Source organism: Notamacropus eugenii, chromosome 4 (assembly GCF_028372415.1).
Source record: "Notamacropus eugenii isolate mMacEug1 chromosome 4, mMacEug1.pri_v2, whole genome shotgun sequence".
NCBI classification, from domain to species: Eukaryota; Metazoa; Chordata; class Mammalia; order Diprotodontia; family Macropodidae; genus Notamacropus; species Notamacropus eugenii.
The window spans coordinates 23,652,214-23,671,953 of NC_092875.1; positions in this window are offsets into that span (position 1 = coordinate 23,652,214).

Consider the following 19,740-nt stretch of genomic DNA (forward strand, 5'->3'; position numbering starts at 1 on the left):
CAAGTCAAGTCTCCTGTCAGTAAGGTCAGATAGTCCCATTTCAGAGATGAAGAAACTGAGACCCAGGTTGCATTAACCAGATAGTTAAGTTGATTGGAGCTTAGGCTCAGATTAAGAGGTGAAGGATGTGAATAATGAAGAAATAGTAGTGAAAAAGTAAGGCTGATTGCAGGGATTCATCAGGAGTCCTAGAGACTAACCACAGCTTGAATCTCTGGTCTCCATTCCCCTAGGCATGTTGTCTTCTTCTTGTTAGAATGTAAGGTCTCTGAGGGCAGGTATTTTATGCTCCTGGAGACTAGCAGAGTGCCCACCATGCAGTAGACACTAAATAAATCCTTGCTGATTAATTAGGAATTGACTAACAGTCAGAATGATCACGTGTCACCATTGGCTCCAGATTCCTGATCACTGGAAACATCATGGGCCCCATTAATGTCTATCCAGGAATGTGTGGTGGCATTTGGGACTTTTGAGATTCAAGTAGCACTTTCTTCTCTTCCCTTTCACCTTTCACAGGGGAGAGGACAAAGGGCATCGTAGATTTAGAGCTGGAAGGGGACTCAGAGACTGAGTAGTTCAACCTTTTCATTTTACAGATGAGGAAACTGAGGCCCAGAGAGGTTAAACCGCTTGCTTAAGATTACACAGGCAGCAAGCACCAATTTCATCCCAGAATTTGAACCTAACTTTTTGGACTCTGAAGCCGGGGTTAAGAGGATTTTTTTTTTTTTTACCCTTCAGGGACTGATTGGGAAAATAATGACTTAGCTGGTTTTTCCCATGGAGGCTAATTGGCCAGAATATGGCTGGACCTGAGACCTTGAGATGAGGACTTGTTCCTCTTCTGAAAGATGAGGGGATAATACTCAAGGTCCTCTAAGGCACCTTCCTGCCCCAAATTCTCTGAGTCCAAGATGAGATCTTTCTTAGCTCAGAACAGAGCATCCTCCTGAAACAAAAGGAGAAGGGAGCTAGGGGAGAAGAGTCCTGGGAAACAGAAACTGAGGCAGAATAGCAGAACTTCAGCCCTGAATATGGGACTCTCATGCGGGTATTCAATGGGTCAGCTCTGGATCTGGGCCTCTGGGGACTGATTCCCAGGCTAGAGGGAACAGGTGCTGTCCAGCACAGCTCAGCTCCCACGGTGAGTCAGAGGGGGCCAGGGCTACTGCTGTCTAGTCCAGTGTGCCCAGCACTCCCTCCTCCCCCCCCAACGTAGCCCTTCACTTTTTTTCCCCTTTTGGAAAATGTGAATCATGGAGATGTTGTTTGTCTTGGGTTTAAACAAGACAGAGCTTTACTCTTAATGCACATTAATAATAATTTATTTCAGGGATAAAATTAGCAGTAATGGCAGTTTTCCCTGGTTCTTGGTAAAGCAGGGGTCCTTGTGTGTGTATGTGTGTGTGTGTGTGTGTGTGTGTGTGTGTGTGAGCATGTGTAAAAGAGAGAGAGGGAGAAAGACAGAGGCAGAGAGAGAGAGAGAAAGAGAAGGAGAGGGGAGAGGAGAGAAGAGAGGAGGGAAGAAGAGAGGCGAGGAAAGGAGAATAGAGGAGAGAGGGGAGATAGAGACAGAGAAAAAGCTCAAATCATAGGCTCATAGAACCATAATACCTAGAATTGGAAGAAGTTTCAGAAGCAATGTAGTTCAAACTCCTCACTTTACACATGGGGAAACTGAGGTCCAGAGAAGCTAAGACTTAAGATCACAGGATCAGAGCTGTGAGATCCTGTAGTCACACCAAGTCCCTAGCTCTCGAGCTGGAAGGGACTTGAGAGGCCATGTAGTCCAACCTCCTCCTTTTACAGGTGAAAAAACTGAGACCCAGGAAGGTTAAGCAAGTGACTTGCTCAAGGTTACATAGGTAGTAATCATTGGAGGCAAGTCTTGAACCTAGACATCCTGTCCATTGGCAAATAAGGCTATGAAGGAAAAAATATGGGGCTGGGGTCTATTTCTTGACCCCCTTCTATACCTCAAGCTAAATCATTTTACTTAGGCTTAATGTGGTGCCTCAGTTTCTGCATCTGTAAAATAGGCATCAAAATACATCTTATTCATAGAGTTGTGCCACCTCTTCCTCTTTTAGACTATAAGCTCTTTGAGGGCAGGGATTATGTCTTTTACTTTATAGACTCTCAGAGCTGGAAAGGATCCTAGAGAGCAATGAACTCTAACTCTCTCATTTTATCTAGGAGGCAGCTGAGGCACAGGGAAGTGAATTGATTGGGTAGTAAAATGGAGTTAATAATAGTTGTGCTTACAGGACTGATATGAAGTTGAAAGGAGACAATTGGTGGAAAGTATAAAACAGCTGATATTCATTTATTTATTCAACAGATTTTTAATCTTCACCTTGGACTTGGGGCTGTGAGGTTACAGAAGAAGACTTGTTCCCTGCCTACAAGGTCATTCCAAAGGGGCCACAAGAAGATTTAGCTCCGAGGGACCACTAGGAGGTCCAAGGTAGCACTGGTCAGGGAAGGCTTTCTGGATGAGAGGGGTTTAATGTTACCTCCAAATCTGTCAATTTCCATTGCCTCCTTTATATGGCGCCATGTACCTGGGCTTCTGGCTAAACCTGAGGCATTCTGCTGCATTTGTGGAAGAAGACATGACTCCTAATTGTAGGTGACTGCAGTGGAAAAAGCCATGGGAAAACCTGAGTTCAAATCTAGCCACTCTCTAGCGAGATTTATTTAGCTTCTGCCTGCCTCAGTTTCCTTATGTGTAATAAAGAAATAATAACCTCCACCTTTCAGGGTTATTGTGAGGATCAAATGGAATAACTGTGAAGTGCTTTGCAAACCTCAAAATATTATATACAAACTTGATATTAATATTATTATATTATTAATCATCTGACACGTACTATTACAATAGTCTGCAGGTAGGTCTCCTTACCTCAGGTCTCTCTCCACTGCAATCTATCCTTCACTCCCCTTCTCAATAAACTCCAGTGGCTCCCAAACACAAAATCCTCTGTTTGACATTCAAAGTCCTACGTAACCCAGCCTTCTCTCACCTTTCTAGTCCTCTGAGACCTCAGTCCCCAGCACATACTCTTACATCCAGTGACACCCGCTTCCTGGACCCTCCTTCTCTCAGCTCCTGGCATTTTCTCTGGCTGCCTCCTATGCCTGGAATGCTCCCCCTTCTTCTGACCCCACCTTCTATGGGAAGCCTTGCCCAACTCTCTAATTCCAGCGCCTTCCCTCTGCTAATCATTTCCTATTTATCCAGTATAGACCTTGCTTTGCATATATTTGTTCACATGTTTTCTCCCCTTTTTGACTATAAGCTCCTTGAGGGCAGGGACTTTCTTTTGCCTCTTTTTGTATCCCTAATACTTAGTACAATGCCTAATGCATGGCAGATGCTTAATAAATATCTATTCATTTATTGTTATTATTGTTAATTGGAGAGAATGTTAAGCACCTATGTAATACTCCAGGCTCAGCTGGAAGCCCAAGTTATACCCATTTTACAGATAAGGAAGCTGAGGTCTAGAGATTTGTTTGCCCAGGATCACAAGGCACTACTCAAACCCAGGTCTTTTGACTTCACGTTTAATGCTCTACCTACTGTACCACAGAAGCGAGTCCTAAGGGGAAGGAGCAAAGGATAGAGAAAGCAGACATAGAGGAGGTCAAGTTGTCTGAGCTGCCTGGGCTGGTTGGCCTTATGGGGAACCTATATTAGGCCCTGCTTAGGCAGGAGGTGGCTCTTGTTCAGTCATTTCAATTGTGTTCAACTCTTTGTGCTCCCATTTGGGGTTTTCTTGGAAGAGATGTTGGAGTGGTTTGCCATTTCCTTCTCTAACTCCTTATATGGATGAGGAAACTGAGGCAAGAAGGGTGAAGTGACTTGCCCAGGGTCACTCAGCTAGGAAGTATCTGATATGGGATTTAAACTTATGAAGATGAGTCTTCCTGACTCGAGGCCTGGTGCTATCAGTGCCACCTAGCTGCCCAACCTAGCCAGGAGTTAGCTAGGAGGAAAAGCTAGCATTTACATAAGGCTTTAAGGCTTGGCAAATATTTTACACAGATGAACTCATATGATCCTCACCACAAAGGAGGTAGGTGCTGTTATTCTCCCTATTTGCCAGATGAGGAAATTGAGGCTGCTAAAAATTAAATGACGATCCTAGGGCCACATAGTCACTAAGTAGTCTGAGGCAGGATTTTAACTCAGGTCTTCCTGTTCCAAGTTGAGCATTCTTCTTCTCTGTCCTGAGGGCAGTGAGGAAGATACCTTGGGAGGCCAACCTTGCCTTGGTGCTCTCTGGCTGAAGTCAGGCCCTGGTGTGGTTCCAGCTTCTACCTTCCCAGGCCCATACACTGGAGCTGAATCCTTTGCTCTTGCTGAACTGTCAAGGTTAAGAGCAAAACCAAAAGGTAATCCCCATTGCTGAGGTCAGGTCTCTCTTCTACGTTACAGTTGCCTCTCATTTTATATATTTGAAACATACTTTGGAATTTGGAGACTGACAATTTTAAAGATGCAGCAGCTGGGACTAAGAGAAGGGAAATCCCCAGCTCTGGGTCAGCCAGAGATGAGAGGATGACCCAAGGCTCCCGGCTCCCAGGCCAGGATTGTGGGGAGAAGGTGCTGCCTCCAGAGCTACTTTTAAAAATGTAACGTGCCTCAGCAGGGGTAGGGGTGGGAGGAATTTCTTTTGGTTTCAGTTCCCACAATTGTAAAATGAAAGGGCTAATCTCTAGGTATCTGTTAGCCTTGACCTTCCCTGTTCTAAGGCCTCTCCCAGCCCTGTCATTTCCTGTTCTCAGGTCCCTCCCAGCCCTGACATCTCCTGTTCTCAGGTCCCTCCCAGCCCTGACATCTCCTGTTCTCAGGCCCCTCCCAGCCCTGACATCTCCTGTTCTCAGGCCCCTCCCAGCCCTGACATTCCCTGTTCTGAGGCCCCTCCTAGCTTTGACACTTGATTCTTTTTTTACATATTTTTATTTTTAAATATTTATTTATTTTAAGTTTTCAACATTCATTTCCACAAAATTTTGAGTTCCAAATTTTCTCCCCATCTCTCCCCTCCCCCACCCCAAAACGCCAAGCATTCTAATTACCCTTATCACCAATCTGCACTCCCTTCTAACACCCCTCCATTCCCTTATCCCCATCTTCTCTTTTGTCCTGTGGGGTAAGATAAATTTCTATACCCCATTACCTGTATTTCTTATTTCCTAGTTGTAGGCAAGAACAGTATTCAATAGTTGTTCCTAAAACTTTGAGTTCCAACTTCTCTTCCTCCCTCCCTCCCCATCCATCCCCTTTGGGAAGGCAAGGAATTCAATATAGGCCATATCTGTGTTGTTTTGCAAATGACTTCCATAATAATCATGTTGTATAAGACTCACTATATTTCCCTCCATCCTATCCTGCCTCCCATTTCTTCTATTCTCTCTTCTGACCTTGTCCCTCACCAAGAGTGTTGACTTTTAATTGTTCCCTCCTTGCATTGTCCTACCTTTTATCATCCCCCCACCCTGCTTATCCCCTTCTCCCCCACTTTCCTGTATTGTAAGATAGGTTTTCATACCAAAATGAGTGTGCATTTTATTCCTTCCTTGAGTCAAATGTGATGAGAGTAAGCTTCACCTTTTCTCTCTTACCTCCCTCCTTTTTCCCTCCATTGAAAAGTCTTTTTCTTGTTGATCCTTGATTCTGAGAACTAAACCCGGTCTGGATTTTCAGGTCTTTTTTTCTTTGGGGTAAAAAAGTCTAGCACTTGAAACAATTCCTGTTACATTATGAAAGAATGAATGAATGAAACCTCCAGGCCTCAGTTTCCTCATCTGTAAAAATGGACAGAATCAAAATTCCTAGGGTAACATCAGGATCACCTGAGTCCAGGGGAGGGAAAGCCAAGCTTTAAAGACATCCAAACAGAACTCCTGCAGGTGCTGAAAGGGTCCTCCTTCATGGATAGGGATCTTACCATGAGGGCTGCAGTCTTACCTGGCTGGTCAGCTCCTAGTGTTGAGTCAGGCAGGCAGGGATACATAGGGGAAATCTTTGAAGTGTCTTTCAAAGCTTATCCCCAGTTGACTGGAGTTGGGTGAGGAATGCGGAGCACTCCAGTTGCCTTTCTCCCACCCTCATGCCCTGGCTATGCTCACTTCTAGTGACTGGCTTTCTCTGCTCAGGAGCTGAACAGACTTCACCATCCCTAAGGATTCCTCCCTCCTGCTGTGCCCAACCACACTGGTCCTGGCACACTCTCAGGCAGTACTGAGTGGGGTGCCTGGACCAGGTGTTTCCTTTCCAAGCAAAATTCTACACCTTCACCCATTAGAAAAATTAATGCTATATCTATTTTAAAGAAGGACTATTTGGGCACCTTGAGGGAAATGTTACAGGTGTGAATGCCTTGACTGACTTTCTTGGTGTTTAGGTCTCTGACATTCACAAGAGCTGCTAGTACAGCTAGCAAATTACTTTGTATTTAGGTTGAATCTAGTTTTTATAAATTCAGTATCATCTCTGGCACACACTTTCTGTGTGACTCTGGCTAAGGCACTTTGTGCACTGGGCAGATCTCTGAGTTTAAATCTCAAGACAGGTGTGCTAGTAGAAATTTCCATACTGGGCATTTCCTAGGCCAATGAAACCATGAGTCCAGGCCTATCTCCCATTCCCATAGTTTATATATATTTAGATATGTTCATGTTATTTCCTCTTTTGGGAAACAAAAGAAGGAATCCTGTTTCTACTGGATTAAAAAGCTCCTCCCAGCTTTGAGTGATAATGGAATGTAAGTCAAAGGTGACTGGTTCTAATCAGAGATCACAATAATCAAGTAAAAGGAGAGAAGCTTGTCCACATGCTTAATGAGCTGTTTGAGGGGAACCTATCAGGGAGGAGAAAATAAAGTGGGACGTTAGGAGGTTGCATCTAGCCCATGAAGAGCAAGGGGGGAAATTCAAATTGGGAACAGCATAAAAAGTGCTACGTTTGTCTAAGCAAACATACTCTCCATTTGGGAGGGACCTATTCACCAGGAATATAGAATAATTGGCTAAAATAAAATGAGAACTTTCCTGGCTTCACAGTGAGTATTGTACTCTGACAGAATGTAAACTTGAAGGTAGGAAATGCCTGAGACCTGCACATTGCAGGCATGAAATTGAGTGCTTACGAGACAGGGAGTTGTTTCAATGAATACAACGTTGGGTGTGAAGTCAGGAAAATCTGAGTTCATATGGAACCTCAGATACTGGTTGACTTTTGGCAAGTCACTTAACCTCTGCCTGCCTCAGTTTCCTCATCTGTAAAATGGGAATAAGAATAGCTCTTACCTCCCAGAGCTGTTGTGAGGATCAAATGAGATAATATTTGTAAAGGGCTTAGTACAGTGTCTGGAACATGAGAGATGCTCCATAAATGTATATTCCCTTAGCTTATTAACCTGGGGCTGTGGATATTTAAAAATAATTTTGATAATTGTTTTTCAATATAGTTGGTTTCCTTTGGAATGCTATATTTTTTAACTTGTACATTTCAAAACATTAATTCTGAGAAGGGGCTCCACCCGATTGCCTAAGGGATCCAGAACACACAAAAAGAACCTACATAAAAATTTGTTGACTGATTCATATGTGATCATGGGTAAATAACTTGGAAATAATTGCTCACATTTTTGCTGCCCTTGAGGGTAGAGGAGTATTTGTTGTTCAGTTGACTCTTCATGACCCTTTTTGGAGTATTCTTGGCAAAGATACTGATTTGGCTTTTTATAGATGAGGAAACTGAGGCAAACTGAGTGAAGTGACTTACCCAGGATCACACAGCTGATAAGTGTCTGAGGCTAGATTTGAACTCAGGTCTTCTTCCTGAGCCCTCAAATTCTTTTTTTTGATTTTCAATTAATTAATTAATTAATTACTTCAAAGTTAGTGTTGTTTTTTTTTCAGGTGATACTTCTTTTTAAAGTGTTTACAACATGGACCACAAAAGAATTTTTAAAAAAAATTAACCAACTGAGATACAAATAATATTTATGTTGCTAACTTCACAAGCTCTTGACCTAATTGTCTCCACAGTATTACTAAGAATTAAAGGAGCCTAACTTTTTGTTGTTGGTCTAAAGTCCTAAGCCTAATAGCTTAATTTTAGACTTAACCTCAGATGTTCCCCTACCCATAATCTATAATTGAATAGATCTGGTATTAAGCTTACAAACCTTTTGACTATAGGAAATTTTCACCAAGAGTAGGGACATTGCAGGGTTACAATATCTCCCCAACTTCATGTCAATTCCAGGCAGGATTAAATTGTCCACTTGCATTCAGTCAGGCTTAAAGTCTGCCAGGTGTCAGTGGGGAAATTGAGTCAGGAGAATCCTACCTCAGCCCATGCTGAACAGCTGCTCTCCCACCCTTCCCATGAGATCACCTTTTGCAGTTCATATCAGCATCTCATCAGCTTACTGGCATCATGGATTGGAGGCTCAGACCATCTTTCTTGCTATCTTTACCTGGAGTTAGACTGAGCCCTCAAATTCTGCATGGAGTTAGGATGGAAGGGATTGGAGGTGTGGGGATGGCAAGGGCAATGGCTGATGGACAATTTAGCCACCTGCTTCCCACACTCTGGCTCCCCAAGGTCAACCAGTTCCTGAGGATCCACTGCCCAAACTCCACCCATAAATTCACTAGCACTTCCCTTGGCCTGTCCTGGAGGTTTTGTAGGCCTTGAATTATTCAGCCTGTTTGGGGCTGGGTTGTTAGTTTTCTGTTTCCCTTGCCTTGATGACTGCCAGGGCAGATTGATAGATGAAGCCAGTAAAACAGCTTGGAGACTGGAAAGAAAATTCTTAATCATTGCTCACTGTCTCGTGGGAATGTTTCTTGGCATGGCAGCTGGAACTCAGCCCATCTTAGCTCCCCTGGCCCAGAGGAGGCCACAGCTAAGCAGGGGAGAGACCATGGCAGAGTTCTAGTGGGGAACCTTGACTGGGGGAGGAAGCCAAAGGTGCCTGAACCCCACCCCAGGTCGAAGTGCCTCTGTGGGGACACGGCCAGTTTCACACCTTTGGGTGCTGAAACCCCAAACATCTCCACAAGACTAGTGCTGGGGATCCCTGAGGACCCAACATTATAGCCAATCATAGGGCCTTCAAAAGCTCCAGTAGGCAGGGACCTTAGAATAGAGAACATTTGGTCATGTTAAGGTTGAGGCCACAAAGCCTAGGAAGTCAGAGGAAGGGACTTTGGAACATAAAATATCAGAGAGCAAAGGAACCTTAGACACTGGAACATGGAATATCAGAGTTGGGAGGGACCTTAGAGGTGATCATGTCTAATCTCTGCCTTTTAGGATTGAGGAACTTGGGACCAAGGTTCATTAGATAATAAGTGTCTGATCTGAACCCAGGTCTTCCTGATGCAGTATAGGACTTTATACTATGACACAGATCTGACATCCTCTGTTCTCAGGCCCTTCCCAGCACTGACATCCCCTTTTCTAACCTTCCTCCCAGCTTTGACATCCCCTGTCCTGATATCTCTCCCACCTTTGACATTCCCTATTCTAAGGCCCCTCCCAGCTCTGACAATCTGTTTAATAGATTTCTGGAAGGGGGAGACAGATTACTCTCCCCACTGTAGGAGCAGCATGATCAGTCTCTTTTAGCTACCTGGGTCTTAATTTCCACCTCTGTAACAGGGGAATGAGCTGACGTTACTTAGCAGAAAGAGAAGCGTAGGTTCCTCTGGGGTTCCTGCGAGGACAGCAGTAGGGCTCTATGGTTTTTTTGGGGGGTCTGGAGAAACAGGGAAGAGAAGGGTCAGCCTCAGCTCTTAGGCAGCTCTGGGCATCCCACATCTCCTACTGTTGATCCTTGCTGGTCTTGCCAAGGCCTGATGGCCCTCCCTCTGTGCCCAGGGAGCTTGGGTCTTAGTTGTCTCTTCGAGTAATGGGGAATGGCATGAGCTGTCCCTGCCCAGGTGCTAGAGCTTTTATGAGTCTGTTATCTCTAAGTTAAAAATCAGCTGAGTGTAAGATACCAGGTGTGAGAACAAGTGGAATCAATTCCCTCTCTGGCCCCTTGAGACATGAAGCCAGCAACCTGGCTGCTCCTGCCCTGCTCCTGCCCAGCAGGTGCCATCTAAGCAGATGGACTGGGCAGACCTCAGGGGATCACAGCTTGCTATGTAGACAGAGCCCATGGCAGCCCTGCTACTTGAGACCCAGAGAAGGGAAGGACCTGGGGTCACTGACAGACTCAGCTGAGTGAGGGTGGTAATCCAGGCTAGACCAGGGCACATTTTTAAATTTTTTATTGATAGCTTTTTAATTGCCTTAAATTCCCAATAAGTCTCTTCTCCACATCTTACCCAGAGAGCCATCCCTTGTAGCAAATAACAAAAAAGAAAAGGAAAAAACCCTAGTAGTTTAGGAAAATCAACCAATGCATAGTCTGATGGAGTATATGCTGTTTCATACCTCTCCTATCTCATCTAATTAGATTGTGCATGTAGAACACTTCTTAAGGAATGAATGACACCTACCCTGCTCCCCCTAGTCAGAGGTAATCTCTCCTCTGAACCTGAAATGCACAGTCAGAAGGAGGGAGGCTTGTACCAGGAGGGCCTGAGGCCCAGCTGCTATTACAGCCCCTCATATTAAGAAAGATTGGCTGAATGAGTGCAAGATTTAGGGCTAGAAGAGACCCTCAGAGGCTACTGAGTCCACCCCCTTCATTTTGTGGGTGAGTTCAAATCCAGCCTCAGACACTTACTAGCTGTGTGACCCTGGGCAAGTCACTTCACGCTGTTTGCCTAGTTTTCACATCTGTAAAATGAGCTGGAGAAGGAAATGGTAAATCATGCCAATGTCTTTGCCAAGAAACCCCCAAATGGGGTTATAAAAAGTCAGATATGACTGCAAAGAACTGAAGAGAAAGCTATCCAGTTAGTAAGTGCTTGAGGGAAGATTCAGACTCAGGACTTCCATCCCTCCATCCCTGACATCCTCTGCTGCCCCAGCTTTGTAGAAGGAAGGTAGAGTGAAGGTTTAGATCATGTTTCTTTCTCTCCTGAAGAGTCCAGGGGCTCCATCTCATGGGGTCATCCATACCCTGGATCCCTTTCAGATTTGCAAAAAAAGCATCTACTGGAGGAAGAAATAAACAAGCAAAAAAAACCCAACCCTGCTGTACTTCTTATCAGACATTCTGATAATGCTGGGCGGGGAAGCAAAGAATATTTATGTTATGGGAGACTTTTCTATGGGCTTTCTTGGATTTCTATTGCTGTCCCAAGGTGAAAGAGTCATTTGGTATTCATCACCAGTCTTGCACAACAAACAGAGAGACTCCCAGTGGGAATTCTTGGATTGATTGATTGTGGCATCAGTGATCCATCCTTCAGTGCCTTAGGATGAAGCTGGGAGCTGTATGTAGTACTGAGTGGTTCAATACTATGGTTGTAGCCATGTGGGCTGGACAGGCAGGGCCTGGGTCTTTCCCTGAGCAATCTAATCTGGGGTCCTTGGCAGCAAAGTCAACAAGAAACAGAGCCCTTAAAGCAAAGAGTAGAAGTTAGAGAATCTGGAGAAAGGCACTCTGAAATTTGATGATGATATAATACCTAAAAATTGTATGGTGCTTTACTGTACCATCATTTCAGACTTTTCTTGAATCTATTTGGGGTTTTCTTGGCAGAGATGCTGGAAAGATTTGCCATTCCTTTCTCTAGTTCAATTTACAGAAGAGGAAACTGAGGCAAATAGGAATAAGTGACTTGCCCAGGGTCATACAGATAGTGAATGTCTCAGGCCAGATTTGAACTCATGAAGATGGATCTCTCTGACTCCAGGCCCAGTGCTCTATCCACTGCACTCCCACCTAGCTGCACTATATGATGCTCTGAGATTTGCCTAACCCTTGAATGTATCTCATTTGATAGGGTGATATTTCAATTATTTCATTTGATCATAATGATAGCTACCATTTGCATAACACTTTAAGGTTTGCAAAGAGATTTGCTTGTGGTATATCATTTGATCCTTGCATATCCTTAGGAGGAAGGTACTGTTATTCTCATTTTACAAATGAGGAAACTGAGGGTCAGGGAGATTAAGTGACTTGTCTGGGTCAGGTAGTGTTTGAGGCTACAACTGGAGACCAGGCCTTCCTGACTTCAATATTTTGGGCCATGCCACATCAAAACCAAAACAAATCTTGTCTGTAGCAACAATATTGTAGTATTAAAGCACTTTACAAAACCCAGTTTGCCTTTTAAAATAAATTACTGGCATGTAGACTAATGGTAGTCTTGAAACGTTGGTTGAATGATATCATTGGATGCCCTACAGGATTGCATGGTTTGTGGTGCTGGATAATATGTGAGGCATCTCAGTCTTATGCTTTGGGGTCCCCATTGGGCTGTTCACAACACCCCCAGTCATTCTGCATAGCCACTTATTCTATTGTGTTGATGGACGTGTGATGAGCCAACAAGCATTCATGAAGGACCTGTTATGTTCCAGTCATTGTTCCAGGCATGGAGGGAGCACAAGAATGAAACAATCTCTATATCCAAGGAGCACACATTCTCATAGGACAGCCAAGTGTCAGGATAAGCATGGGAAGAATCAATACAAAGAAATATGAAGTAATTAAATCTGAGACTCTGGGGGGCGGGGTGGCAACTGGCGATTGGGAAAGATCAGAAAGGAAGCAAACATTGATTAAGTTCAAACTATTAAGTCTGAGACTGCTAAATGTGGGGTATACAAACACAAGCAGAAAGGAAGTCAGTTCCTATCCTCAAGAACCTTATAATCTAATGGGGAAAGACACACATAAAAGGGAGCTGAAAAGGCAGGAATGAGGAGGTGGGGGATGAATGGGGGTGGTGGGGTGTGTGTGTGTATGGGTCAGGGGGCAGATGGCAGTAGGTAAGTTTGGAGAGTCAGGAGAGTAGCAGAGAGGGATGAAGAAATGACCAAGGCTAGTCTGAACTCAGGAGCTTCCAGAATGAGAAGGGGGAAGAATGTAGGAGGGCATGTTTAAGCTGGATGTTAAGAAAAGCTTAGCTTTTGGCACCTAGATGGTACTGCAGTGGGTGAGTTCAAATCCAGTCTCAGACATTTACTAGCTGTTTGACCCTGAGCAAGTCACTTAACCTCTGCTGATCTCAGTTTCCCATCTGTTAAGTGAGGATGATAACCTTGCTGGGTTTTTTTTGTGAGGATTATATGAGATAATATTGGTAAATTACTTAGCATAGTAAATGCTAAATAAGTACTTATCTCCTTCCTTTCTAACAACCAGAGCTGTCCCAAAGCTGAGGTGACTTCCCCTCCCTGACATTCTGGACAGTTACTGTTTGTGATAGTGGGGAGATATATATTTTTATATATACCCACCCACCCACACCCACATGCACACATGCATGTGTGTGTATGTATATATAATTTTCCAGTTGTGTGTTGAACCTTTGAGGTCTCTTCCAGTTTGAAAATTCAGAAATTCCATGAATCTGTGAAAATTAGGAGTCATATGCGGGAATCAGAGAGAGTCAGATTTCAGCTTGGTATCTATCATGGTGAGAGCTGTCCAGCAGCAGACTGGGCTGCCTGCCTCTGCAGAGATGTGGAGACACAATAGCATGTTACCCCTCATGGGAGGCCTGCCTGAGACAGAGGTTGGTTGAAGATGTTGCAAAAGGCATTTCTGTTCAGGGTGGTGTTGGACCAGATGTGCTCTGAGGTTCTTTCCTATTTGGAGATTCTCTGAATTTTCGGATGTGGGAAATGAGGCTCAAATTCAGAGAAAGAACCAGATCATGAGACCAGGGAACATTTGGTGCCTCGGGATGAGTAAGCAGTAGGATACCTGAGTGAGTGCCTTAGGAGGAGCTCTCTGGGAGGCTTGGTCTGCCAGGTTGGGAACCTAAAAATAGCTCAGAGATTCTGCTTTTTGTAGGAGATGGGTCAGTTGAACAGGGGAATTTGCAAGGGACTATAACCATGGGAGGAGAATGGAACAGGATGTCCTTGGATTCAGAGACTTCCTGAATTTGAGTCCATGGGGAACTACTGGCCACAGTCAAACCATCTGGCAGAGAGAGAGGGAGAGAGAGAGAGAGAGAGAGAGAGAGAGAGAGAGAGAGAGAGAGAGAGAGAGAGAGAGAGAGAGAGAGAGATGAGAGAGACAGAGAGACAGAGAGAGACAGAGAGAGACAGAGAGACAGAGACAGAGACAGAGAGACAGAGAGAGAGACAGAGAGAGAGACAGACAGACAGAGACAGACAGAGAGACAGACACAGATGACACAAACAGACAGAGACAGACAGAGACAGAGACAGACAGATACAGACACAGAAACACAGAGAGAAACACAGAGACAAACAGAGGGATAGACAGAGGCAGAAAGGCAGAGAGGGAGAGGGAGAGACAGACACACAGAGAGAATGAGAGACAGGAAGAGGGAGAGAGACATATGAGAGAGAAGAGAAAGAGACACAGAGAGAAGAGACAGAGAAAGAGAGAGAGAAGAGACTTAGAGAAAGGCAGAGAGAAGGGGGGAAAGATGGGAGGCAGATGACACAGAGAGGATGGGCAAAAAAGGCAGGGAAGGAGATGAATGAGAGAGAGAACAGGCAAGGGAGGGAGGAAGAGGTAGAGAAAGTAATTTGCTTCATAGCAGGGGAGACTCCAAACCATGATAGAAACCCCACCCCCAAATGCCCTGCAGTGTAGGAGAGAAGGGGCAATTACGAGAGGCCCTTGAGGAGCCCACTTGGGCCCCATGGGCTTCCATCCTACAGCCACACAAAAACCAGGACTCCTGGCCCCAGGGGAGATACTCTTTGCTGTCATAGGTGAAGGCCAGCCTTGCCCTTGATCTGAGGAGTCTGGGGATGGGGAGGTGAGAACTCCTTTGTCAGGAAGGAAAGAAGGGAGCTCAGGGGGTGAATCTGAACCTCTTAGAGCCAGAAGAAATGTTAAGGGGTCTCTCTTGTGCAGTCTTCTGCCTCTCATAAGAATTTCTTGCTGCCACATCCAGAGTCATAGTGGAAATAGTGGATTCTGGCTCAGCCACCAACGTGCTGGTGTGGCCTGGGCTCATCATTTTCCTCTGGTCCACAAATGTCTTCAGGCCCTCATTACTCTTTGGTTGAACTCAGCGGTCCAGAAGACTCCTCAATGATCTCCTTACTTCTAGATCTCTGCTCTTGAAACCATTTATTCATCTGTCCATCTGTCCATCCACTCATTAACTTAATAAACGTAGTAATGATAGCTACTGTTTACAAAGTGCTTTAAGGTTGGCAAAATACTATCTCATTTTATCCTCAGAACAGCCCTAGGAAGTAAATGCTATTATATACCCACTTTATAGATGGGGAAACTGAGGCCAACAGAGGTGGTATGATTTTCCCAGGGTCACACAGCTAGGAAGTGTCTGAGGGAAGATTCAAAGTCAGGTCTTCTTGATTCTGGGTTCAATGCTTTATCCATTGTGTCATCTAGCAGCTCTGATAATAGTGGTTACATGCCAGGCACTGTGTGTGTGTATGTGTGTGTGTGTGTGTGTGTATGCAAATATAAAATTAAAATAGTCCCTGCCCTCAAGGAGCTTGCCTTCTCTTGGGAGGAAAGTCATCCTCAGCACAACTATTTAAATAATCTTCCCAAGGCAGAGGTCTCATTATGTTACTCCCTTACTCAAAAACTCAGCATGACATTGAAAGCTCTGCATCATCAAGCTCCTACTCATCTTTTCAGACGTTCATACATTCCCTCTTCCAATCAAACTGGCCTATGAGATGATTCCTGAATTTTACATGCTATTTCTTACCTCCATGCCTTTGTATGGGCTGAGCCCTGTACCTGGAGCACACTCCCCTCCTCTCATTCACCTATTTGAATCCACCTCCTCTATTTAGCTCATATACCATCAGCACCCAAAATTACATTACTTTTTACTTTTTTGCATCTATGTTGGATCCCTCCAAGTAGAATGTTACGTTCCTTGAGGGCAGGGACTATTTCCTTTCTGTCTTTGTATCTGCAGTACCTGGCACAGTATTTCAAAAGTGCTTATTGAATTGAAAGATAAGGGTATAACCCCTCTGATCTCCTAAGGCCTCCTGGTACACTCAGATTCCTTGCATTTGCTACACCTGCTCCCCTGAGCTTCAAGCCTCGACTTGCTGTGCTCTTCTACCTTCCCCACAGCAGGCATTTCTGTAGCTGTCTACAGCAAGGTACATTAAAAATTGCAGACCAGACCATCCTCACATCTAAAAGGCTATCATTCATTCAGGAGTGTCTCTGGGAGCTGTGGTGATGGATTGGCTGTGTTCTTAATACAGCTTATGGCCATGCTGCTAAATTTCTAGAGATTAAAAACATGATGGGGAATATAAATTTCACCAGAAGGCTAAGCACAGTTATCCTTGTTTGATCCTGGAGAATGGCTCCCCAGGCCACACACACACACACACACACACACACACACACACACACACACACACACACACACACACACACACACACACACACACCCTTCCCCTCCACACCCAATCTTCCCAGGTGTGGGAGACAACTGCTTTCTTCTGAAATTTTTGTTTGTATTTCACAAAATTATTTAATTTTAGACCTTAAAGGAGCCTTAGAAATAATTTACTCACCTGCTTCATTTGGCAGAAGAGGAAACTGAGGCCCGGAGAGAGTTAAGTAAGGTCTGAGGTCACAGAGGAAATGAAAATTGGAGCCAAGATTAGAATTCAGGTCTCAGGACTTTAAATTTCACATATTCTCTATTACACCTACTCCCTCTCCCCCACCTTATTGTATAGAAGAAGAAGAAGCCTAAAGATGGTAGGATCCTGGGGGGATCTGAAGATATCTAATAGATAAGGAGACTGGGGACCAGAGAGTGACTTGTCCAAGGTCACACAAATAGAAGTGTGAAGTGAGTGAGCAGAGAATTGAGTTGAAGTGAAGCAGCTAGAGTCTCAGAGCCAGGAAGATATGAGTTCACACCCTGTCTGAGACCCTTACTAGCTGCGTGACCCTGGGCAAATAATTTAATTTCTGTCTGCCTCAGTTTCCTCATCTGTGAAGTGGGCATAATACTAGCACCTACCTCATAGAGTTGATGTGAGGATCAAAAGTGATGTTTGTAAAGTACTTCACAAACCTTGAGGCACCATAGAAATATTAGCTCAAGAGCCATGGTATCTGATGCCACAAGTAATGCTTTTCCACAATGGGAAGTGTCTGTCCCCAAATAGTACAACAAGGTAGAGCTTGGACCACAGCTCAGTGGGAAGACCACTGACTTTGAAATGAGAGGAGTGACGTTCAAAACTAAGCTGTGTGACCTTAGGTAAACCACTTAGTTTTATTGGGTCTTAGTTTATCTATAAAATGAGGAAATTGAAACAGAAAATCTCAAAGAATTCTTCCAACTCATCATCTCATGAATAATAATGGTGACTGACATTTATGTGGCAAAGTTTTGTTTACTCACAAGAAAAGTGAACAAACATTTATATAGGACCTACTATGTGCTGGGTGGCACTGTGCTAAGTGCTTTACAAATACCATCTCATTTGATCTTTACGACAAACCTGGGAGGTAGGTGCTATTATTATCCCCATTGTACAGTTGAAGAAAATGTGGTAGGTAGAAGTTAAATGACTTACCTAGTGCTGATAACTATCTGAAACTGGATTTGAACTTAGATCTTCCTGATTTCAAATCCTCAGCTCTATCCACTGTACCATCTAGCTGCCTTACCTTACAACCCTGTGAGGACAGCACTCTAGGTATTATTACTTTGTCCATTTTATAAATGAGGAAACTGAGACTCAGACAGGTGAGGTAGTTTGTTCAGGGTCACACAGCTACATCAGGAGCATAGAGATCTGGAGCTGGAAGGGCCTTTAGAGATCATGTAATCAAAGCATCATATATCTAGATCCAGAAGGGACCTCAGAGGCCATTCAGCCCAATAAGAATTATTTTACAGATGAAGAAACTGAGGACCTGGAAAGTTAAGTGGTTTGCCCAAAGTTAGTCTGGTATTAAGTGGTGGAAAAGGGACTTGAAACCACATCATCCTAATTCTGAATCCCTTCTGTTTCCTCCTAAGTATCAGTTAATGGCAGAGCCAGCCAACACTCAAGTTCGTTCTGCTCTAGGCTCACATGCTCTTCCTCTGTCCATTCCATCTTGCTCCCTCTACGACTGGGATAGCTCTGGACAGACACTTCTTTCTTTTTTCTCTTTTGTTTTTTATCTTAGCTCCCAGGGTGACATTCTCTCTCTGTCTGTCTCTCTGTCTCTCTCTTTCTGTTTGTCTCTGTCTCTCCCTTCTGTCTCTGACTCTCTTTGTCTCTCTCTATTTCTCTGTCTTTTTCTGTCTCTGTCTCTGTCTCTGTCTCTGTCTCTGTCTCTGTCTCTGTCTCTCTCTCTCTCTCTCTCTCTCTCTCTCTCTCTCTGTCACTCTGTCTTTGTCTATGTCTCTTTGTCTCTGTCTCTCAACCTTGGACAGCTCCATCTCAGTGTAGAGGAGGTAGCTGCCCCATAATCCCAAGCTGCAAAAGGAGACATTCCAAGAACAAGGACAGAATGTAGCTCAGGATGGAGCGATGTCCCTGGGAGCCAGAGGAAGGCCATGGACTGAGTCTCCTCTGATCTGAATGCAAAGAAAGCCCAGAAGCTATTAGAGGATGTGGCGTCTGAGGACTCTTCCTTTTCAAGGGCTTCAGAGTAACTTAACAGGCACTAAATAGGAGGAGAAATGGCAGATCACGGGATGTCAAGGCAGGACAGACTCTGTGATGGACGGCGTCGCTGCTGCCTGAGAAATAGCCTCTCTCTGTGTGGAGAAGCTCATTACTAGAGAACTGAACATGGACAGAGGAATTATTTCTGACTGCAGAGGAGTAGAATCTCATTGCCTTAGGCAGGGGAAGGGGGAGAGGCAGTGTCATAAGAGCTTAGGTATGTTAAAAGTCAGCCAGTACAACCTGCCATTTTACAGATGAGGAAACTGAGGCTACAAAGCAGAGGTCACACAGGAACTAAGTGGGACACCCAAGTTCTCTCATCCTAAAGCCAATTCTCTTTACATCATGGGATCATAGATTAAAATCGCGAAAGGACATGACCTACCCATTTTACATATATGATTATGGATCTGTAGCTGGAAGGGAACTCTGAGACCACATAGTCAGCCTCCCTCATTGTACAGATGAGGCATCTGGGGCCCAGGGAGGGTCATAGAATTCCTAGCCAGGGAGAGTGACTTGTCCAAGGTTATTAGTTATATAAAGTGAGAAAGTAGCCCAGCTGGGATTTGAACCCAGATTCATTCCTAAAAGGGGAGGGGGCAAGAATAATCTTCATTTTTGAAATCAAGTTAGGCTCTTCTTACTGTGTGCCCACAATTACCCTACCTAGATAGGCTGGGTCAAGATTTTTAAAGGAAGCAGGAAACGGAGTAAGGAGTGGGGAGAGGGAGGAATGTGCATGGGAGTGGAGCAGAGCGCGGTGAGGAGTCAGACCTGATCAGAGTGAAGAGAGAACCAGAGATCTGGGTTCAAATCATGCCTTAGTGGGACTTGGGACAAGTCCCTTCATCTCTCTGGGCCTCAGTTTCCTCAGATGTATAATGAGACTGGTGACCAAGATGATCTTTATGGTGCCTTAGAGACATAAATGCCATGATCCTCAGCTGATCAAAGTG